This window comes from Hylobates moloch, unplaced genomic scaffold (genome assembly GCF_009828535.3).
Source record: "Hylobates moloch isolate HMO894 unplaced genomic scaffold, HMol_V3 SCAFFOLD_1, whole genome shotgun sequence".
NCBI lineage: Eukaryota > Metazoa > Chordata > Mammalia > Primates > Hylobatidae > Hylobates > Hylobates moloch.
Window position 1 is genome coordinate 73947141 of NW_026652276.1, and position 23532 is coordinate 73970672.

At 39.2% G+C, this 23532-nt stretch overlaps 1 protein-coding gene and 1 long non-coding RNA gene across 3 annotated transcripts in view; one reads left to right on the forward strand and one right to left on the reverse strand.

Annotated features, from left to right (window-relative positions):
• Positions 1-23532, reverse strand: part of CERS6 (ceramide synthase 6) — a 325638-nt gene that overhangs the window by 170502 nt on the left and 131604 nt on the right. The window lies entirely within an intron of this gene.
• Positions 182-19442, forward strand: LOC131383902 (uncharacterized). The gene is made up of 3 exons (XR_009214301.1): positions 182-544; positions 12165-12316; positions 19352-19442. It is a non-coding gene; the product is annotated as an uncharacterized LOC131383902 (long non-coding RNA).

Below are 23532 nucleotides of genomic sequence, written 5' to 3' on the forward strand. Positions count from 1 at the left end.
ATCCCTCCCCTGAATATGGGCTTTTCTTTTCTACCACATGGCCAGGTTGCAAATTTTCCAAACTTTTATGCTCTGCTTCCCTTTTAAATATTATGTAAGTTCCAATTGGATATCATTTCTTTGCTCATACATATAAGCACAGGATGTTAGAAGCAGCCAGGCTACATCTTGAATGCTTTGCTGCTTAGAAATTTCTTCCACCACATACCCTAAATCATCATTCTCAAGTTCAAAGTTCCACAGATGCGTAGGGCAGCGTCACAATGCCTCAAAGTTCTTTGCTAAAGCCTAACAAAAGTGACCTTTGCTCCAGTTCCCAATAAGTTCCTCATATCCATCTGAGACTTCATCAGTTTGGCCATCTCTGTCCATATCGCTATCAGCATTTGGATTACAACCATTCAACAAATCTCTAGGAAGTTCCGAACTTTCCTCATCTTCCTGTGACTTGCTGAACTGGGTAATGGGCAGACATTGGAAGAGTTTGGAAGGCTTCTTCTGAGAAGCCCATTACCCAATTCCAAAGCTGCTTCCACATTTTCAGGTATTTTTTATATCAATACCCCATTCTCAGTACCAATTTTCTGCATTAGTGCATTCTCACACTGCTCTAAAGAAATACCTGAGACTGAGTAATTTACAAAGAAAAGAGGTTTAATTGGCTCATGGTTCTACAGGCTGTACAGGAAGCATAGTGGCTGCTACTTCTGGTGAGACCTCAAAAAACTTACTATCAGGGCAGAAGGCAAAGGGGAAGCAGGCACATCTTACATGGCCAAAGCAGGAGCAAGAGAGAGAGAGGGGAGGTGCCACATACTTTTAAACAATCAGATCTCATGAGAACTCATTGTAACAATGACAGTACCAAGTAGGGATGATGTTAAACCATGAGAAACTGTCCCTAGGATTCGGTCACCTCCCCAGGCCCCACCTCCAGCATTAAGAATTACATTTCAACATGAGATTTGGCTGGGGACATAGATCCAAACCACATCATCCTTCTTATTTCACAAGTCATACAAAAACTGGCAGCAGGCCAGATTTGGTTGACTGACCCTAGTTTACCAAGCCGACTTACATACACTTTAAACACACACACGTATACAACTGCTCAACTTCAATCTGTCTCTGTCACACATATACCCTACCCTACAAATATTTTTGAACACACTTCCCTGTGGCAATGTAGAAGTAAACCCTTGCAAAAGTTGTGTTTTTGAAAAGTATAACCTTTCAAGTAGCTAAAACCTACAGTGGAAATTGCTTATAATTTTCAAGTCAGCCAGGAAATAGGGTTAAGGGAAAATGACTAAAATCAAGTATATCTTAATTAAGGATGGCTCCAAGGAATGTAAAAATATTTAAATCTTTGTTTTGTCTTCTCTGACAGATTGAGAATGACTCCCTCAAACACATTTTTCCTTCTAACACGTTTTCATTTTAATATCAAATCATATCTAATAACAGTTCTCCATAATTCCACTGCAGAAGTAAACTAAAAATTTTTATTGTTTCACTACTGATCTCAGCCTCTAGGTCAATAAGATGCAGAGATTCAGAGCTAGAGACAGACTTGGATATAGACTACGGACTAGAGAGAACATAATCAGCCCACAAACTACGCTCAACTGCCTAACTCCGTTTCTTACACAAACCTGGCTTTAGGACCAAGGGGCTCCTCAGCAGACTCTTCAAGTTCCTAACAGCCATGTTTCTTCAGGCACTAGGCCAACAACTGTAGCATAGTTTTAGGTTTTAAAGACATTGCATCATGGAAGCTATAATTACAATCAGGTCTCCCACTGGCAGCTGTGAGAGAACAGGACCTTCCAGGAGGCTGAGCTACACCTGTAGCCGCATCTGAAAGATGTTAAAAGAGCACTGGAATGCCTGCTGGGAAGGCTACAGCCAATGCACAATAAATGGGCTTTGGTGAAATCTTGTACAGCCAGTTTAATCATGAACATTAAAATCTCTTGTAGGGCCGGGTGCGGTGGCTCACGCTTGTAATCCCAGCACTTTGGGAGGCCAAGGCGGGCGGATCACGAGGTCAGGAGATCGAGACCACAGTGAAACCCCGTCTCTACTAAAAATACAAAAAATTAGCTGGGTGTAGTGGCGGGCGCCTGTAGTCCCAGCTACTCGGAGAGGCTGAGGCAGGAGAATGGCGTGAACCCGGGAAGCGGAGCTTGCAGTGAGCCGAGATTGCACCACTGCACTCCAGCCTGGGCGATAGAGCGAGACTCCGTCTCAAAAAAAAAAAAAAAATCTTGTAAAATCAAGGCACTATTAAGCTAAATCATCCTTTGATTTTTCAATTGTTTCAGAATCAATGCCCAGATGTTCATCTACCTACATAGCTATTGATAGTAATTCTCTGTAGTTATTTCCCATAAAGGCTGCAAATATTCATTGGGTTGCCTAGCAGTTCTTTCAGATCCCTCACTAACCTCCCTCACTACACAAGTAGCCATCTAAGTCACTCAGGGTGATTCCATGGGGCTGCTGGAAAGGGAAATGTTCAAATATGAAAGGAGAGTCCCATTTCTTCCCATCACCAGTGAGGCCTTGGGGCACATACCACTTCTCTTTTTACAAAATGATAAGATACTCAGCAAAAATATCATGGTGCTACAAACATCACCTGACATTTAAAGGGCAAACCCAAGGAGCAGCAATTGAGTAATAAAGAAATCAGGAACTCTGAGCTTCTGTTTCTCCTTCTATGGAATGAAGGATCATTGTTACAGGCTCACTACACGGGGATGCTGATAATTGAGCTATGTAGAGGTAGATAATCTATATATTTCACAAAATGTTAAGTTCATGGAATAAATTAGCTGCAACATGTTTCATGCTGGTTTGGAGACTCATCAGTGCCCCCAAAGAATTTCCCTGAAATGATGGCACTACAGGAACCTGTATTTTTGAATGGTGACCTGTTCAGGACTGAGATCCTGGGGCTGGGAATAAAACACTGTCCAAGAACCAAAGAATGGCTACCCAGGTCAAACCCCAAACCCCATTCCTTTATGCACACACAAATAACCACCATCCCGAACTTCGCTTGATCCGATTTTTCCCTGTTTTTGATGTCAAATCATGAGATTAATGAATTCAAGTTCATTTATACCCACTGACCACTGCATGCATAGATACTTATTATTCTTCTCTTTCCCTCAGAGCAAACTACATATCTACATTATTCATTTAAACTCTCTGAATACTAACACTGCATAATTCTGGCTGCTCAAAAATGTAATTTAACTACATGTTCCTGTGTAAAAAGTCTATCCACATAGGTAGGTAGATCTGAGTGATTTTTTTTTAATTTATTAAAGGTATAAAGACTTGGACTAAAGCTATTACTTCTATCAACGGGCCAACACCATTTAAGTACTTAACATTTAGCAAAAGTACTAAAATTATAGACAGAGTCCTACACCAGGTGAATAATTCATGTATCTTTATCTTAGTTGCACTCAGATATATTTTTTAAATACTTATATGTTCCTTAATTTTTGCTAAACTGATTTTTAATATCACTTGATCTGAAAAAAATACTGAAAATCAATTCCCTTAGAAATATTTTCTAAATGAGAGAAAGAGAAAAAAGAATCAGCCAATGCTTATTTGTGCAATACCCTTGCTATCTGCAACCCCCACTTCTTCTATTACTGCTGAAATACGTGTACAGCATACTGACTGCCTCTCAGAACCCTGTCTAAATTAACTTTATTGACTTGGTGTTTCATTTAAGGTGTTTATGATTTTTGTGGTTTCAAAGGGCAGTAAATTTTACTTCATCTGTGCTTCCTTTTCTAGAAGTCATTTAAAAATATTCTACTTCTGTATTTTCAAGTTCAACACTGCATGCAAATATAAGATCTATGAATAAAATTTGTTTTTTAAGGGTATCAAGATAAGGCCAAGAGGGCTGGGCGAGGTGGCTCATGCCTGTAATCTCAGCACTATGGGAGGCTGGGGTGGGCGGATCACCTGATGTCAGGAGTTCAAGAACAACATGGCCAACATGGCGAAACCCTATCTCTACTAAAAATACAAAAATTAGCCAGGAATGGTGGCACACGCCTGTAGTCCCAGGTACTCGAGAGGCTGAGGCAGAAGAACCGCTTGAACCCAGGATGTGGAGGTTGCAGTGAGCCAAGATCACACCACTGCACTCCAGCCTGGGCGATAGAGCGAGACTGTCTGGAAAAAAAAAAAAAAAAGATAAGGCCAAGAAACTGGCGTCCACCTGAGAATGTTCAACATTCTCCTCTATGAAATGAGATGGCTGGACTATGAAAACACTAGTGCTAGAAACTGTTTAATCAGAATTCATCATTGGTCTTTGTCTTCAGAAAGCAGAGGTCCACAAACAACCAGCAGATGGGCATGCAATACTATTGATAAATGCAAATTAAGTTTAATTTAAATCATGAGTTAACATCATGGAGAGAAACAGATCTGCTGTACTGAGAGTCACAATTATACAGGGATAGGTTCAAAATTGTTTCCCAGATTAGGCCGTGACCTTATGTGGGAGATTGTGTCAACATTTTTTATGGAATTCTAGGTGGTAAAAGAAAGCCACCTGTTATGTCAGCTGACAATGTATATTTTTATCTACTTTTGTGAAAGAGTGCACATCTATCCAATTTGCCTGGTTGAATCACAGGGCGTAGGCTGAAGTGTAATAAGTACTGAGTGGTGGGGAGTGTGAGGAAACTGATAGAGAAGCCTTGGATTCTATGGTAATCATTCTGCATTGGCTCTAGAGGGTAGTGGACATCAACCCATGAGGTCTGTTAGGATCTAATACTTTTAGATGCACTGAAAATATTTTGTAGTTTATTGGTAAATAGAAATTAGGTGGTGGTTAACTTTGCTCAATACCATAGAAAAGTAGGAACTAGACTTGGCTACCACTTACATGTGACCATTACCAAGGCACGATTAGATTAATTTAATTCAATCCTAAGATTTAATGAGTACAAGCCATTGCATTAGATACCATAGGAAATGGAAAGATGCCTTTAAGGAATGTTTACAGTCTAGAATCTCCAGTCAAGAAGTGAGATGGAATAAATATACAAATAACCACAACTCAGGAAAACACACAAGGTAAATATTATCAAAGGTGCCTTTAGGTTTCAGAGTGAGTGAGATGCCAAGGGGTTGAACTGCAGAAACACTTCTAGGTTGAGGGGATATATGAAAAGGGCCTGGGGCAAGGATATAGATTTTCAGGGATTTTCCTCTTGCTTTAAGAGAAGTATGGTAGGCTGGGCACGGTGGCTCACGCCTGTAATCCCAGCACTTTGGGAGGGCAAGGCGGGCGGATCACGAGGTCAGGAGATCGAGACCATCTGGCTAACACGGTGAAACCCCGTATCTACTAAAAATACAAAAAATTAGCCAGGCGTGGTGGCGGGTGCCTGTAGTCCTAGCTACGCAGGAGGCTGTGGCCGGAGAATGGCATGAACCCGGGAGGCAGAGCTTGCAGTGAGCCAAGATCACGCCACTGCACTCCAGCCTGGGCGACAGAGCCAGACTCCGTCAAAAAAAAAAAAAAAAAAAAAAAGAGAGAGAGAGAGAAATATGGTAGTTTACAGCAGAATAAGTTGGATAGTTTACCCATGACTAAGCAGACACTACTGTCACCTATAATGTTTATGGAGAGAAAGGAAAGGAGGAAAGGGGAGGGAAACCAGGATATATTAGAGCCTTCAGTGTACAAGTTACAAATGCTATAACAACCCAAGGAGGTAAGCATCACTGTATCACTGTAACCATATCTTCAGTCAAATGACTCTTAGGTTTATCAAGGGGAAGTCAGATTTTACCTCCAGGTGATTCTGACATCAAAGGCCATTCTGGTCTTATGCTTACTACTAGCGTATCAACCTCCTTGAAGGCAAACAGCTCATCTCTACATCACCAGCCCTACTTCCTCTTTATATTTAGAATTCCATAAATATTTGTGACATTTAAATGTCCACAGTGAAGCTCAAGACAATATTCTTAATAAATTAGGTACTTTATAACCTGAAAGGATTGATAGATGGTCCTCAAACTATATATAAACCTCAAGCATATATAAAACCAACATAAAGCTCTCAAATAAATGTTACACAGATCTCAAATGAATGTCAGCAAATGATCTCTTTCCTGCAGTTATCTCTCAATAACAATGTTTTCTAATCGGTGTTACTAACCTACTTAAATTCAGAAGTCTTTCAGGACAAGATAATAAACCCTAGCACTCACAGTTGGATTTACTCTGACAATGTTCGTTTAAAAATGAGTTGATATTTCCTTTGTTCTTTAAGTGTACCTGCATTCTTATTTTGGGCCAGAGAAAAAATGCAAAGAGAAAAATACAGAAAGGATAAGAATTTACTGCCCTTCTTCAAAAAGAAACAAGCCATAGGAAGCATTTCTAGGATAATCACCTCAAAAATACATTTTTTGTACATATTTTTTTGTACAAAAAAACATAACTATGTTTTACATGTCCCTGGAAAGAACAGGAGTGAGAAATAGGATTTGAGAGGACTGGGGGGAGAAAAGAACCACACAGAGCACAACTGTACCAAGATTTTTCCTCCACCCAGAGAAGCAGCCTATTTTCCCATGCTCTACAAGGTAACCTGAGTCAATTTGCTTAAACTTTCAAAGCAACATTTCCTTAATGTTGGAAACAGAGTTGGCAGAAGAGTAGGGTATGCCTCTAATGCCCTAGTCTACATCTCAGAATTGTTGTGAAGATGAAATTAAACAATGCTCACAAAAGTTCCTTGAAAATCACAGAGCTACACAAATGTCAAGTGCTGTTATTACCACAGCCTGCTTCCTCCCCGAGCCTCTTCTGACGTGTTTCTCTTGCTTAGAGAGGCAGAAAAGGTCTCCAGAGAGATGAATTAGTTGTGACCATGTTCCAGTAAGATTCTTCTATACCTGCTCTATCCAAACTTACCAGATTCTAAAAAGAAAATGTTCATATTAATTGTTCTATGTTGTATCACTGCAATATTTGACACCACTTTAAACAGAAATTAAGATTAAAAAAAGATTAAGGGATAGCTCTATATTGCAGAAGTGAAGATTGAAGACAATCTTGTAAGCTACGTTATTAAATTTTCTTTCTGTACTGGTTGGGGAATTGGGACCTTTTTTTTTCATTAATCCTGTAGTTTTATTTGCTATGATGGCATTATATTCTTGGACTGCCACATATTAATTATTTAGGGTTTACGAGTACCATGTGATAATCATTAGCCTATTTAAATTTACCATATTCCAGTAAACCACTATTTTTTTGCCCCTTGCCATTATTTTTTTTACCATCAAAAATATATAGGAATGTGTAACAAGGAAATAAACAATTTGGCCAGTAGATGTGGAAAAGAAAAAAAAAAGAAAACCCTCTGGTTAATTACTATGCCACGTATAAACTGAAGATATGTTTTCTTTTCACCCCAAAAACGAGGTTGCCATATATTCAAGTCATTACAGTCTTTTATTTATAGACTACTCTCTCAAGCACTTTATTTAGAACAAAGAAGTATTCTTTGAAGACACTCAAATCTGAAACAACTTCAGTCAATGCCAGTTTGAGATGCTGAAGAAGGTCAGCTGATGGAAGCAGCTATTCTAAGGGAGCAAAGAAATTTAACAAATACTTAAGTCGTCATCTCTAGGGTGGTGACTTCATAACTGTTTGTATTAGATGTCACTGTAAACAAACCTTTTAAAGATCCCTCTTAAAGGGAGGACAGAAAAGAGTTACATGTAGGAGATCTTCAATATACACCTATAGATAAAGGACAAAAAAATGTCTGAAGAGGCAAAGAGTGCTAAGGCCTGGGTTAACATTTATAGAAATAACTTCTTACATGGATTCCAAACCCATTAAAGTCTATGCAATTTAGATGGGAGGGAAGAGAAGGCACTCTCTGGCACACTGTCCTAGATGACTCTGAAGTAGCTCCTCTGGCAAAGACATGATGTCAAAGATGCAAATACAGGCTTTGAATAAATTATTTCATGAAAGTGAATAGGAAAAGCATTATGTCTAAATAAACATATTAATGTTATTAATATACATATCAATTGTTTCATCTCTAAAACTTTACATATTCAAGGTGGCCCCAGAATATTTTGTATCATTGGGAAACTGGAGGATGTGTCTTACAGCTAAGGGCACCCTACCTTCAACCATCTATGGTTATCTGGGAATTGAAAAAAGTAAAAGTTTGTATGGCAGACGCACGTGATGGCAATATCTTAAGCATACCCTGAGAATGACCCTGTAAGGCAGACACAACTGAATGTGTCTTCAGAGTCCTGAGCTAAGGAATCCGGGAGTGGCCATCTGACAGATTCATTACTTATTTATGTGGAACATCTGAACCCCTGGCCTGTCCATGGAATGCGGGTGTGCAGGGGAAAGGTACTCTTTGTTTTGGATTAAGTGGAGGTTGCCAGGCAGAGGTTGTTAGAGGATGCTTAAATATTATATAAATTGTATACTTTTTACAAGCATGCAATTTATATAATAAATAATGCTCTTCTGTCAAGCCTGCTCTGCCACTAGACTGTCCCTGTACGTAAGTTCCCTCCAGTAAAACCCTATGTCTTGTTCACTGGCTCCAGGTCTCTTCTTCAGCCTCTCAAACCTGGCGCCATCCCTACCGAAGTCAATAGGGGCCTGACACGACAAAGCTAAACTCATAGCAGTGTGAAAGTGAGTCAGAGATTAGTCAGAATATTGACTTCAATGTTCACCGATTGGAGTTCAAGAAGCAGGAAAGACGCCATGAACACAATATTGTATTTTAGAGAGAATAGGTAGCGTATATGCACTTTTGCTACAATAAAAGGATTCTTGCACTCAGTTTATATTAGAGCAAACAAAAAGTTTCATGAACTCCAAGAGCATTTGCTCTTAACTCCAAATTTTGTGCATCAACAAAGGGATGGGGGCCGGGCATGGTGGTTCACACCTGTAATTCCAGCACTTTGGGACGCCAAGCATTCATGATCAGTCTGGCCAACATGGTGAAACCTCATCTCTATTAAAAACACCAACAAATTTGCCGGGTATGGTGGCACGTACCTGTAATCCCAGCTACTCAGGAGGCTGAGGCAGGAGAACCACTTGAACCAGGGAGGTGGAGGTTATAGTGAGCCAAGATTGCACTACTGCACTCCAGTTTGGATGACAAAGTGAGACTCCGTCTCAAAAAATAAAAAAAAAGGGATGGGGCCCTGAAACAATGATTTAATGAATGAAGGCAACTAAAAAAGCCACTGTACTGAATATAAGCTTTTCTTTTAATCTCACATTTTCCCACTCATGTTACGTTCTGCCAAAGCCATTCATCTACATTTTCCTGAACAATTTCGGGAAGGAGGCTGGGAAGCCCAGTAAAAACTGCACCAAGAAGACAACAACCCCTCCCCCCAGCCCCCCACCCACACACATAATCTGGTCTCCATCCTATTGAGGTCCCATTTCACATGACCCTGTGATCAGCAATAAACTTAGTACCCTCAATAAGATCCAAAACCAAAGCCACTCATCTTATAACCACAGAACCTCTTCTCTTTGTGGTTCATGACTAGGATCCAAGTCTACTAGCCAGATGCATAAACATTTACAAACAAATATTGAATTTTGGCAGTTTAATGATAATTTTTATTTTTATCCTTTTTTTTTTTTTTGAGACAGGGTCTTGCTTTGTTGCCCAGCCTGGTCTTCAACTCCTGGGCTCACACTATCCTCCTGCCTTGGCCTCCGAAAGTGCTGGAATTACAGGCATGAGCCACCACACCTGGCCTAATAATAATTTTTAACGTCTTGCCAATTTGGGCACCTTTCCTTTACATTTGGAAGAAAATATGAAGTCCACTTAAGTCTACTTACATTGAACAACAAGGTCTGCCAAAAAGAAAAAAAACATACAATTCTTCTTTTTGATCTCCACAAATCTTAAATAACTATGTAAACAGCAACATAACTTTTTTCCAATTATAAGGCAATATTCATGTGAGTCAAACATTAGATGTTATTTGATGTCTGTATAAAGACAAGGTAAAGACGATATCAATTCAAACCATTACAATTTGCTGCAATATATCTGAATGTATAATGAAAATGTTAAATGAGAGATACTCTTCATAAGTACCATCGGCCTTAAATTTAAGTGTACATTTTAATGCTGTCACTAAAATCAGTCAATTAAAATTGGTATTATACATAATCCAATGTAAGGAGATTCAGGATTTAAAAAAGAGAATAAAGAGATAAAGGAATGAATGCAATTGTGGTATTTATACCTTTTCTTTCAATCATTGATTTTTACACTCCCCAAAGTGTCTCAACATTCAATCTAACCTTGGTCCAAGAACTCTCAAGCAAAAACCACATGAAAGGGAAGTGTGGGCTAAAAGCTCAGACTAAACAATAAATAATACTTTCTTCAGACTGAAAATATTCTCCCAAACATCTCACCATCTGACAGGAGCTGGGAGTGGAATTATTCCATAGCACTGCATAGGATACATGTGCTCCTTGTCCTCTTATGTAATGCTTCCCCCAGTAAAAGCCACAGAAATTGGGCCCTGGAAACTTTTTAAAAAGCAACCATGAAATGCCTTGAGTGTTAGGGTGCTTCTGTCTCTGCAAGACAGAGGGCTAAACTCCAATAGAGGGCAATGGTCACTTTCCCTCATGATGCCTTGCTGAACCTGAGAGTCAGCTGCAAACTAGTGTACCTGCATCCTCACAGCCCTGAAACAGTACTAGGCAATTCTCTTAATCTCAAAGAAAGGAAGTGTATTCCTCAGATTCACTTTGAATCAATCAGCAAACCACCATATATTCACTGAACATAGCCTGAATACACAGGCAGTCTAGCTGGGGGGAAAACAAATACTAAGATACATGAAACAAGTAGAGAATAATTCTAAAGAGTGGCTAATGGCTAAAATTAGCAGTGCTCATTATTAGTTCCACAGGGGTTCAGGGAAGAACCTCTGGAGAGATGCATGTGAGAAAGAATAGTAGAAAGGGCTCATGGTAATAACATGACCTGAGTTGGGCTTTGAAGGGGAAGTAGGACTTACACTGGGGTGGAAAGGAGGTATCCCAGAGACTAGACAATGCTTGGGGCAGGCAGGCACAAAGTAAATATTTTTTAAATGAATAATTTTTTTTGAGACAGGGTCTCACTCCATCATTGAGGCTGGAGTGCAATGGCATGATCACAGCTCACCACAACCTCAACCTCCCAAGCTCAACCAATCCTCCTGCCTCAGTCTCCCTAGTAACTGGGACCACAGGCACATGCCACCATGCCCAGCTAATTTATTTGTTTTCTGTAGAGACAGTAATCTCCCTATGTTGCACAGGCTGGTCTCAAACTCCTGGGCTCAAGCAATCCACCTGCCTTAGCCTCCCAAAGTGCTGGGATTACAGGCATGAACCACTGCACCTGCCATGAATGAATTTAACCATTATAACAAATATCTTCATTTGATGAATGAGTCACTCAACAAAGAAGCACCAAGTAATTTACATAAGGACTCAGGAAATTTTATAAACTCTGCTTTAGGAATAACTCTTATAAGTATAATAATAGTATTTTCACAAAGCATAATTACTCTTAATGAGAAAGTATTCATGATGTTATCTGTATATGAAATGAAATAATCATGAATATTAACATAAGCCCAAAGATACAGGATCTAAAATAATTTTGAAAGTTTTAAAATAAAACAAAAACATCACATAGTTGGTAAAGTTGAAAGTACAACCAAAACCAGTGTAGCAATACCATTCCTGGTGCTTGTTGTCACACAAAACAGAATAACAGGGTATTCATGGTCATGGTTAAGGCTGGTTCAAGTTTGCCTGGCAACAGGCATTACTGTGCTAAGACAAAGGAGACTTGGTTTAGGGTTCCCATGAAACACTAGAAACTTTATGCAAACTTAGGAGATAAATACAGGTTATTCTAGGAAAAATGTTTTATTAGGTTCTAAAAGGGAACCAGAACCTTCGAAAAAGTTAAGATGTTTTATAAAGTTTTATACTATTAAAAAAGGGGGAAGAAATTTCCAGAATCTCCTAACCTGTCAAAAATTCTTCACAGTTAAACAGCTTATAACAAGTGACAGAGAATGGGTTAATATCTTCTATTATGTGCACAGAAAGACTACTATCTCAACAGGGAGAAAACGAAACAAAACGAAACACACAGAAACTCAAAAGTTGGAAAGAGGCAAGTGATGATCATGACAGCAGGTACTTGATGCCTCTTTTATCCCTTTATTTAAGTCACTTTGCCACTTATGGGATTAATCAAGAAAACTGGGGTTTCCAAATTGAGAGTACTTGAAGACTGGGCATTTTAATTCCCACCAGGTACTCATGACAAAAAAGCTGTAGTCAAATGATGTGGCAGGCAGAGCAATGGCCCCAATATATCCCCATCCTAATCTCCAGAACCTGTAAGCATATTACCTTACATGGTCAAAGAGGCTTTGCTGGTGTGATTAAATTTAAAATTTTGAGATGCGATATTATCCCGATGTTTCGGGTGAACCCAACGTAATCACAGAAGTTCTTATAAGGGAAAAAAGGAGGCAACAGAGTTAGAGGAAATAGGAACGTCAGAGAGAGAAAAAGATTGGAAGATGTTATGCTGCTAGCTTTCAAAGTGGAGGAAGGGTCAAGAAGCCCAGGTGGACTCTAGATTAAACTAGAACAGGCCAGGGAACAAATTCTCCTGTAAAGTAATACAGCTTCTGCAGAAGTAACGCAGCTATGTTGACACTGTGAGTTTATCCCAGTGAAACCACTTGGACTCCTGGACCCTAGAACGGTAAGAGAATATATTTGTGTTATTTTAAGCCACTAAGTTTGTAGTCATTTGTTGTTACTGCAGTAGGAACTAATATACATAATAACACCCAAAAAGGGCCACGTTCATGAAGCTGTTATTAGAGGAATGGGTATTTTTTGTCATAATATTGATGGCCTCCCAATCCCTTCTTCCAACTCACAGCAGCATACCAGCTGAGGAAAATCCACCCCTCCACCCTGCTGCACAGGGGTAAATGCCAATTAGTCACTGGGCACAGTGAGCTTCCACTGTTCCTGAAATTGCTCCTCCCCACCGCCCCCAGCCTTTCATTCCCGCTAATTCTGCAGGGTACCACACCAACAGCCTGCCTCCACCCCATGCTGCATGCTGCTGGTTAACCTGCTTGATTTAATCTCCTATCAAATACCCTTCCTGCTCAAAACCCTCAATGACTGCCATTGCTGCCCCAGTTAAGGTTCTGCTGCTGGCTTCCAGAGCCCTCCCAACTTGGTCCCATCTGCTTCTCTAGCCTCACCTCCCTTTCCCACGTCCTGAGCTCCAGCCAGTGGGGCAGTTCAGGCTCTCCACTGCTTTCCTGGGCTGTGCCTCTGCCCGCAGCGGGAATAGTCTTTCCATTCACCATTTTCTGCTACTCAAAATTCAGTCCACTCTCTTCAGTCTTTCTGAAACACCACCTCCTCCACTAAGCTCACATATCCTTAAAAACATTGTTCACGCACCCCATTTGAAGCCCTATGGCTTTTGGTAAGTCAAGTACATGTAATAATACACATTCCTCCCATTTGGGGCATTTATTTTATTCTCATCCCCCCTCCTAAATCCAAAGTTCCATCAGAATTGTCTTATATGCAATTCTTTGACACTCAGTTGAAAGTTGGCAACACAACAAAGTGAAGAGTTGGGCACCCTGAGGCCCAATTATTAAAAGAATGCCTCAATCCTGGTATTCCCCACTCTGATCTATTTGGTATCCCAGCATTGGGGGTCCATGCAGAGATTCACTCTATTCCATTAGAAACGGCTTGTACTTCTCCCTCCACAGTCCCCTTCTCTAAAATCTAACGAAGTTTGAGAAGGTCCAGGTTACTCTTCCTTTTGAATTATACTCCTCAGAAATCAAGCATTCCGTACTTTAAAATATTTCTAGAATCTGTTTTTATGCATCTTTATAACAATCAAATTAAACCAAGGAACACCCTGAAGGTGAAAGAAAGTCTTTTGCTAGGGCACTGCAAGAGCCAATAGTTAAAATGATAAAATTTAAATGTCGATGAAAAAGGAAGCTCTACTATGAAAAACAATAAATTTTCTTCAATGAAGGTTTTAGTGAATAAATAATGTTGACTTGAAGATTAAATCTAATGTTAAAACTAATGATTGTGTAGTCACTCAGTATTTCAAGGATGAGACACACATTGTATGCTAGATAGTACTATTAACCCAAGTTATTTAAAAGTATGATTTTGTTTAAATGCCAGTAATCTCAATTTGGGTATCAAACTCTCATTCTGTCAGTCATTTTCTGCAGCTAACAGTCTAAGGACAATATGAAATTTCATGATGTGGATGGTGAAGCCATTTGGGCTATCTTCTAGAGACAAAGAGAAATAGCACTAACAATACTATGTGGAGAATTTTGAATAATTTAAAAGTCATTTTTATCTCTTTAAGAAGTTTAGTTATTTTAATCCAGTAATTAAATTACTTGGACTCTATTACAAGGATAATCCAGAATACAGGGGGAAAATATACACAGAGGTGTTTACGGCCCTATGACATCTATAATAATAAAAGACATATTAAGACTAGTCCTAGATAATATTGTAATAGGTAAATAAACCTTGGGACCATCCAACAGATGCAATATTATATAGCTATTGAAGCAAGCATATATAAAGAGACGGCACTAACATAGGGTGTTAATGCCACATGAGGCAGCAAAATGCAAATCCCACCTGTCTCTCCATAAGTAGAGAACATGACAAATTATCTGGATTCAGTGTTTGCGGTAATTCACCTTCCTAGTTATGGGCTTTGGGCACGTTATTCCAATTCTCTATTTCTCAGTTTCCTTGCCTATAAAATGAGAACAAAAACAGAACCTACCACAGATGGGCATTGTAAAGATCACACAAGTTAATCAATGTATTAATAGGATGCTTAATCCAATGTCCACCACTAATAGTACACATTTAAGTATAGTGCTTTACAGGAGACAAAATTGTATATGTGACATGACCCCACAACTATATTAAAAAACAAAATTATACATTGAAAAATGCTTTCACTAATTATACTAAAATAGTCTTATTTAACTTTATTTTCTAAAATTCTCTAACTTTTATATACTGTTACATAATGGTGGCAAAAAAGCAATTTTACTTTGAAACTTTACTTCCAAGTGGCTTACATTAATAGGAATATCATGTCCCTGATATACACTAGAATTACCCACAATGTATATGTATAAATACATACATACATACATATGTGTATGTAAGTCTGATAGTTTATTTCAAATATCGTTTTTATTTGGTAGTAATTTTTCTCTGATAACATTGTTTATATGATAGCCTAATTTAAATTTGTTACTGAACCTAAGTTTAAAATGGCCAAAAGATCACATTAAAACATAGCCTTTAAACCAAAGGAGAGGCTTCACTCTTCTATTTCTTTTAGCTATGACCATATCCTCTCCTACTTGCCCAGATGAAAGGAACTTCACAGCAGGAACACACTTGGTAATTTGGACAAATGCAGTGGGTCAAACATCTAGCTGATTATGTTGGGTTCCCTGAAGCAGGCTATGCCAGCTGAAACCTCTCTTATCAGTCAACTGAGCAGTTCTGGAGTCTTCTCCCAGGTACTGTACTTGTTTAACGAATTTCAGGCAGCCAAGGACTTTTCTCTAGCTAGGTCTTCATTAACTCATGATCTGTATGAGTCAGCTTTTCAGTCTAGGCTCAAACATTAAAAAAGTTTATTGCCTTTTTACCCAGAAACACCATTTCTTGGAATTTACTCTGAAAAAGGAACTATAAAATATGCACATAAGAATGTCCCTTGAAGCCCTCTTTCTAATGGTTATACCAATAAAGCAATAATTAGCAAGTTAAATTTCTGCCAAATGCCATCATAAGTTTGAATGAGGTACATCTATATGTAGTGGACTAGAATGACATCTTTAATAAATTAAGCAGAGTAGAAGAAGTAGTATTAGAACAAACTGTAAAGCATGAACCCTTTAAAAATTATATTTAAAAACATACATGTAAAAACATAGAAATACACCCAACATTTGGAAGGAAAGACACCAACATTTTCAGAGATTAATTAGAAGGCATGCATGGTATTGGAACCGGGTAAAAAAGCTCACTTGCTTTCACAAACATTTATTTATTGTTTGAACTTGCTGCATCGTTATATAACAAAGGACGCAGTCAGAGCAGGGTGTAGTAGGAGCTCAGATCCCAGAACGATGCTACCTGACTCAAATACCAGCTCCAATTCTTAGCAGCCAACACCTTTATACCTGTTTCCTCTTCTTTCAAATGGAGATAACACGACCTACCTACCTCTAATAACTTAACAGATTAAATAAACTAGTACATTTAAAATAAAGCCCGAAACTCATACCTATTAGGATGTCTATTATAAAAGAAAGAGAGAAGGAAGGAAGGAAAAAAACAAAGTAAAAGGTGCGAGGAAGAATGTAAAGAAATTGGAACCCTTGTTTACTGTTGCTGGGAATGCAAAATGGTGCAGCTTCTATGAAAAATATGGTGGTTCTTGAAAAAGCTAAATAGAATTTCCATATGATGCAGCAATCCCACTTCTGGGTATATACCCAAAAGAACTGAAAGCAGGGGCTGTGCATGGTGGCTCATACCTGTAGTCCTAGCACTTTGGGAGGCCAAGGCATGCAGATTGCCTGAGCTCAGGAGTTGGAGACCAGCCTGGGCAACATGGCAAAACCCTGTCTCTACTAAAGATACAAAAAAATGGCCAGGCGTGGTGGCACATGCCTGTAGTCCTAGCTCCTCAGGAGGCTGAGGCAGAAGAATTGCTTGAACCCGGGAGGTGGAGGTTGCAGTGAGTGAGATCCCACCATTTCATAATAGAACAAGACCCTGTCTCAAACAAACAAACAAAAAAAAGAAGTGAAAGTAGGGTCTTGAACAACTATTTGTACATCCAGGTTCATAAGAGGATTATTCACAGTAGCCAAGAGATGGAAGCAACCCAAGTGCCTATCAACAAATAAATGGATAAACAAAACGTGGTATATACATATAATGGAATATTCAGCCTATGAGAAGGAAATTCTGACACCAAAACATGGGTGAACCTTGAGGACATTATGCTAAGTGAAATAAGGCAGTTACAAAAGGACAAAAAAGGTGTGATACCACTTACATGAAGTACTTACGGTTATTAAATTCATAGAAACAAAGTAGAGTGGAGGTTATGAGGGATCTGGGAGAGGGGAAAAATGGGAAATTAAGTGTTTAATGGGTATAAAATTTCAGTTTTGCAAGATAAAAAGAGTTCTGGAGATGGATGGTGGTGATGGTTGCATTGTACAACATGGTGAATGTACTTAGAAGTCACTGAATTGTACACTTAAAAATGGGTAAGACGGTAAGTTTTATGCTATGTCTATTTTGCCACAATTAAAAATACAAAAGGCCAAGTGCAGTGGCTCATGCCTGTAATCCCAACATTTTGGAAGGCTGAGACAGGAGGAACACTTAAGGCCAGGAGGCCGATACTAGCCTGGGCAACATAGAGAGATCCCATCTCTACAAAAAAATAAAATAAAATTAGCCAGGTATGATGGCATACATCTTCAGTCTGAGCTGAGGCCGGAGGATCACTGAGCCCAGAAGGTCGAGGCTGCAGTGAGCTATAACTGTGCCACTGCACTCCAGCCTGGGCAACAAGAGTGAGACACCGTCCCTAAAATATAATAGAATAATAAAGCACCTAGAGCAGTACTTGCCCAGAGTAGGAGCACAATAAATTTTGGCAAGAATAATAATGTTATACTACTATATCATTATGATGTTCTACTTGTTAAAATGCAATTTAAGAAAACCATACATTAAAATGAAAAGCCCTCAACTTCTTTAAAAACTTACTATATTAGGCCAGACGCGGTGGCTCACGCTTGTAATCCCAGCACTTTGGGAGGCCGAGGCGGACAGATCACGAGGTCAGGAGATCGAGACCACAGTGAAACCTCATCTCTACTAAAAATACAAAAAAATTAGCCAGGCGTGGTGGCGGGCGCCTGTAGTCCCAGCTACTCGGAGAGGCTGAGGCAGAAGAATGGTGTGAACCCGGGAGGCGGAGCTTGCAGTGAGCCGAGATTGCACCACTGCACTCCAGCCTGGGCAACAGAGCGAGACTCCGTCTCAAAAAAAAAAAAAAAAAAACTTACTATATTATATATTAATCATATTATATATTAATATTTATATGTTATTTGTAGTATATATTAATCACACTAACTTTGCCTGTATACCATATGCCTACACTGAAGCATTTTTTTTTTTCAAACTACTCCTTCCAGAAAGGCAAAGAGAGTTTTTCACAGCCAGGAGCTGACACTTAGCAACTACCTCTGGCCAAAGGAAACAGAGAAGAAAAAGCATTTAACACAATCACCACTTGACATTGAGGCAGAGGCCAAGAAAACCTTCATTACACAAAGACCCTTGGCAAGGAGCAGCACTGCTCTGAGTTTATTTTCAACTCCATCTCTGGCTCCTGAGTTGGTGTAACCAACACATCATCAAAATAATCATGTCATACCACTTGGTATGCTACCCTATTCAGTAACTACTACAGGATATGATCTCCTCAGGTCAGCCCTGGTCATTTGTAACACAATTTCATGAAATCCACAGAGGGGCAAATCTCAAAGTGTAATATGCATCTGAGAATGAAGAAACCAGACATAATGATTCAGTTTCAATAAACTTTTATTTTGTTTTACTTTGTATTTTATTTTATTTTATAGTTATTTATTTTTGAGACAGTCTTGCTCTATCGCTCAGGCTAGCGTGCAATGGCGCAATCTTGGCTCATTGTAATCTCCACCTCCCAGGTTCAAGGGACTCTCATGCCTCAGCTCCCCTACCCACCGCATAGCTGGGACTACAGGCGCACACCAACATGCCCAGCTAATTTTTGTATTTTTAGTAGAGACAGGGTTTCACCATGTTGGCCAGGCTGGTCTCAAACTCCTGACCTCAGGTAATCCGCCCACCTCAGCATCCCAAAGTGTTGGAATTACCAGTGTGAGCTATCATGCCCGACCTCAATAAACATTTATTAAGGACCCCTAGTATATCAAGGAATGTGCCAAGAAATTTAACACTTTATATTATTTAAATCTCACAATGGCCCTCTGAAATATGTAACATTCTTCTCACTTTTCATGACAGGAAATATGCTCAAAAAATTAAGGGATTTCCTCAGGGACATGTGCTTATCAGGGGTACAGACGGAATTCAAACCTGAATTTCAGAACCATAAAGGCAATGACAACATGTGAAACTTATGGACAATAAAATGAAAAAATGGACCCCAAACAATCATTGTATCTATGTGATTAGTGTTGGGTAACTCCACAGTTAAAATATTTCCAATAAACACAGTCTTTGCTATATTTGAAGATTGGACAGCCTTCTGAAGCTTCCCTCAAAGTACACACAGAGGAAAAACAATAAAATGCACACTTCTTATATATACTTGGGCAAAATCTAATTTGCAATTATCTTCATTTCCACTGAAAATAACATGGCTTCCACCAAATAAATAAATGAGGCATACTTTATACAAATGCTTTCAAAGGGTGTCTTATAATGGGCAAAGGAAAGAAATGTTGTTTTAGTCCTGATTTTCTTTAATTCTAAATCAAAGTGTCATCTTTGACTATCTAAAAGATAGCACTACACGTGGTAAGCTTCCTTTTTCCTTTTTTTTTTTTTTTTTTTTAAAGTATCTTACCAGCCCCGGCAACATCACAAAACTCCATCTCTAAAAAAAATACAAAAATTAGCCAGGTGTGGTGGTGCAAGCCTGTAGTCCCAGCTAACTGGGAGGCTGAGATGGGAGGATCACTTGGGCCTGGGAGGTCAAGGCTGCAGTGAGCCGTGATTATGCCACTGTACTCCAGCTGGAGTGAGAGAGTAAGACCCTGTCTCAAAAAACTAAAGTATCTCAACCTGCCATTAGCAAGGATGGCACTCAAGATAACTTATATTGCAGAATCTAAATGCCCTAGTTGTGCAACATTTCCCTCCCTAGTTGTGCAACATTTGAACTTAAAGAAATCAGGTTGAAATGATGCCCAGAAGGGGAAAGATGTCACACAGGGAGACATGTGGCCCAAGATTTGTGAAGGACCAGCTATTTTCCTGATGGACTTCTACTCTGTCTTTATGAGCCTCTGGTTCTTCCTTCTGGCATATCCATGATCCACATTCTTCCCATTTATTTCAAACACTTTTCTTTTTTCCTCAAACCCTAGGGTCGGAATGTAATCATAACAATTAGACAACTTCAGTGGTGCTAGGTGACATCCATGGAGCATCTGCCACACCACAGGCATGGTGAAAAGACCTTTCCCTATATGATCTGCCTTCCACCTATGTTGTACATGAAGAAAGGGGGTCTTACTGAGGCAGAATTGGCTTGGCCAACATCACACATCTGGTAAGCAGAAGGCTTTAGAGTTCAGATCTGTCTGACTTCATAGCCTGAGCATTTAATCATTAGACCATACTTTTCAGGGAAGAGACAAGGATAGCAGAAGAATGTAGCACATGAGCTCCTTGGGGAATGACACCATGCCTTGTCCATCACTGTCTCCTGCACCTATTGCCCAGCATATGATATGTGCTTGATGAATACTGTTAGATGAATGAGTGAAGGAAGGAGAGTGACCGAGAATCTGGTCTTAAACTCGTTCTATCTGGGCCCAGGCAGGTGCTGTTCATTCAGCATCCTGTAAGCATGAATCTCCACTGCTATCAATGGCTGGGCCCCAGAGAATCAGTGAGTCGTGTGTTTCCTGACATGGGTCAAGGAACACAAACCATTTACATCCTCAGTACCACTTCAACTGGAAGAATCAACCACCTCTTATAGCTCAGCAAATATGGAGTTAGCATTTCTTTTTGTTATATCCTTAAGACAGGAGATGAAATCCTGCTAACTCTTTCTGCCATCTCTTTCAATGAGAGCTCAAAAATTGACAATGAGTGCAGCCATAAATCCAGAGATAATATTCACTTACATATTTTCTACTTCCTCCAACCATTTCACAGGAAACTAATCCAAGCCTTGCTCTTAACTACTTTGTGTCATAAAATAAAAATCAAATAAAAAACCCCACAATTTCTTGCAGCCATTTTTGTTTGTTGATGTCTAGAGTTAAAAAAGGAATTTGCCCCAAATTCTCCATATCAAGTTGCCAATAAGCACCTCTCAATTTCAGTGAAAGAATGCCTTGAAGAATGTGGATAGATTTTAATTCAAATAGAATTATCAAACTCCAAGTGATTGGTGCCCCACCATTATCTGTTTTGACAGAGTCGTTAGGATAAACAGATGTTAGGGAAAAGGTCTACAGTGAAACAGGGAAATTGTGTAAAAATAAATTAGGGAATGTGTGGCCAAATTTAGTCTCAGTGAGACCCACAGAAGCTGTGTGTATGTGTACATACAGTTTGGTCATGGCTTATTAATCATGACAGCATTATGTCTGTCTTTCTCACACATATTACACATACAGATTCCATTGTGAAGTTTTTCTATGTAGATAGATATTACTGAAAAACCAACAGCAGAAGGTTTGTTAATTTCCACAGAGGGGTATCACGCAAACAGCAAAAACATGGGAGCTGAGAAACCTAAAAAACATTTTTCTTTTAAAGATACAGTTTCGCTGCAGCTCACTGGCAGTATTCATTGTGTCTGTGACTCAGCTATAAAAAAGGAATGAGCAATACCTGCATCTTTGGAGAAAGTTAATCTTAAAAGCAGCTTTGATTACTTAGGAAATTACTTAGGAAGCACAGGCATTAGGGCCAGTCACACGCAGATCCTGACTCTCATTACATATCGTGGGTAAACTGATTAACCTTTTAAAAATTAGGGTAAAACCATCTGCCCAATGAGAGTGTTGGAAGGATTAAATAAGATGACTAAGGAAGTGATCTTGGTACATTCTAAGTATTCAGTACATGTCAGATGCTGTGATGATGGCAAAAGGCCAGGTCATGATGGCAAAAGGCCATTGCAATAATCACCAAACAGAGAATATTCACAAGGCCTTGAAAAGCAGCCAGCACAGAGCCAGCATTCATTTTATTGAATGATAGAATGAATTCCATATCCATGGATGACAAATAATGATACATCAGAGCAGGAAGGCAAATAAAATTACAGGAATAAATGGACCCTATAGCCTTTCAACTAACTACAAACTCCAGACAACCTAGTCCTCTAAAGGTCCTGCTTCATGCTCATTATCTTCTTCTCATAGTTCAAACAACCCTGACAATATTAAGGGATGGCATTTTTAAATTATTCTCTAAAAGCCTAATGACTGGTTTGGTCTAAGACCCAGGGAGGCCACCCAAGAGGCCTCAGCTCATAGCATGTGGTTAAACTGCAATCTACTCCTCAAATTCGAAAGAGAAAGCAAATGAAAAAGAAGCAAGGAAAGCTAAAAAGATTCTGTAGTTGGCTAAAAAATGATCTGCAGTTAGGCTTTGCCCCTATCCAAATCAGAGTGGGGCTGTTTCTTGAATGTCAGAACTAAAGTGTTTTCTTCTCTCACACTTTTCTTAGCTCATTTCCCAATCACTTTCTTGGTGGAGTCTCTCTTTGCCAAAAGGACATGCCCGTCAATCAACACACACTACTTATTTGTACCTGTCTTGACGCCCTCCCCATCACTATCTATTCCTACACCACACTGTCATTAGTGCATATTTCTAAAGTTCAAAATTTTACAAGATTCTTGTCCTATGAGTGATTTTCTGCTTAACACTACCAAATTGATCAGTCTGTGCTGTGTATATCCACCATTCTCTCAAGCCAGCCAAATTTGATTAAATGTACATTTGTCTATGCATTATTTTGTAACCGCAAGCCTTGCCTATGTTGTTTTCTGGCACGTTAGGCAATTGTCTGTTTGTCAGTTATTACCTACTACATACCAGACAATAATATAGGCTAATCTATAGCTTTCATGTCTTTCAAAGGCCATGCCCATCAAGGCCCCTCTATACCATAACTGTACACTGTGGGTGCTTGGAAAGGATGGCTATTTCATTGGCTCACTATGAAATCACCAGCTATTTCACTAGCTCACTGTGAATCCAGGCACCTAAAGCTGTTGTATGTATGCAATTTCAGGAAACTGCTGCATTTAAATTTGGGAATTGCACTGGACACAAGGTCAAACGGACCTTGTTTAACTTCACATCAATATTAAAATAATGCATCACATAAAATAAAGGTGTATGAAAATTCTAGTTTTCAAAATCCTGACTGACCACATTTGAAACCTTATGTTTGCACAGCACACATTTTTTTTCAGTACTAGATGATA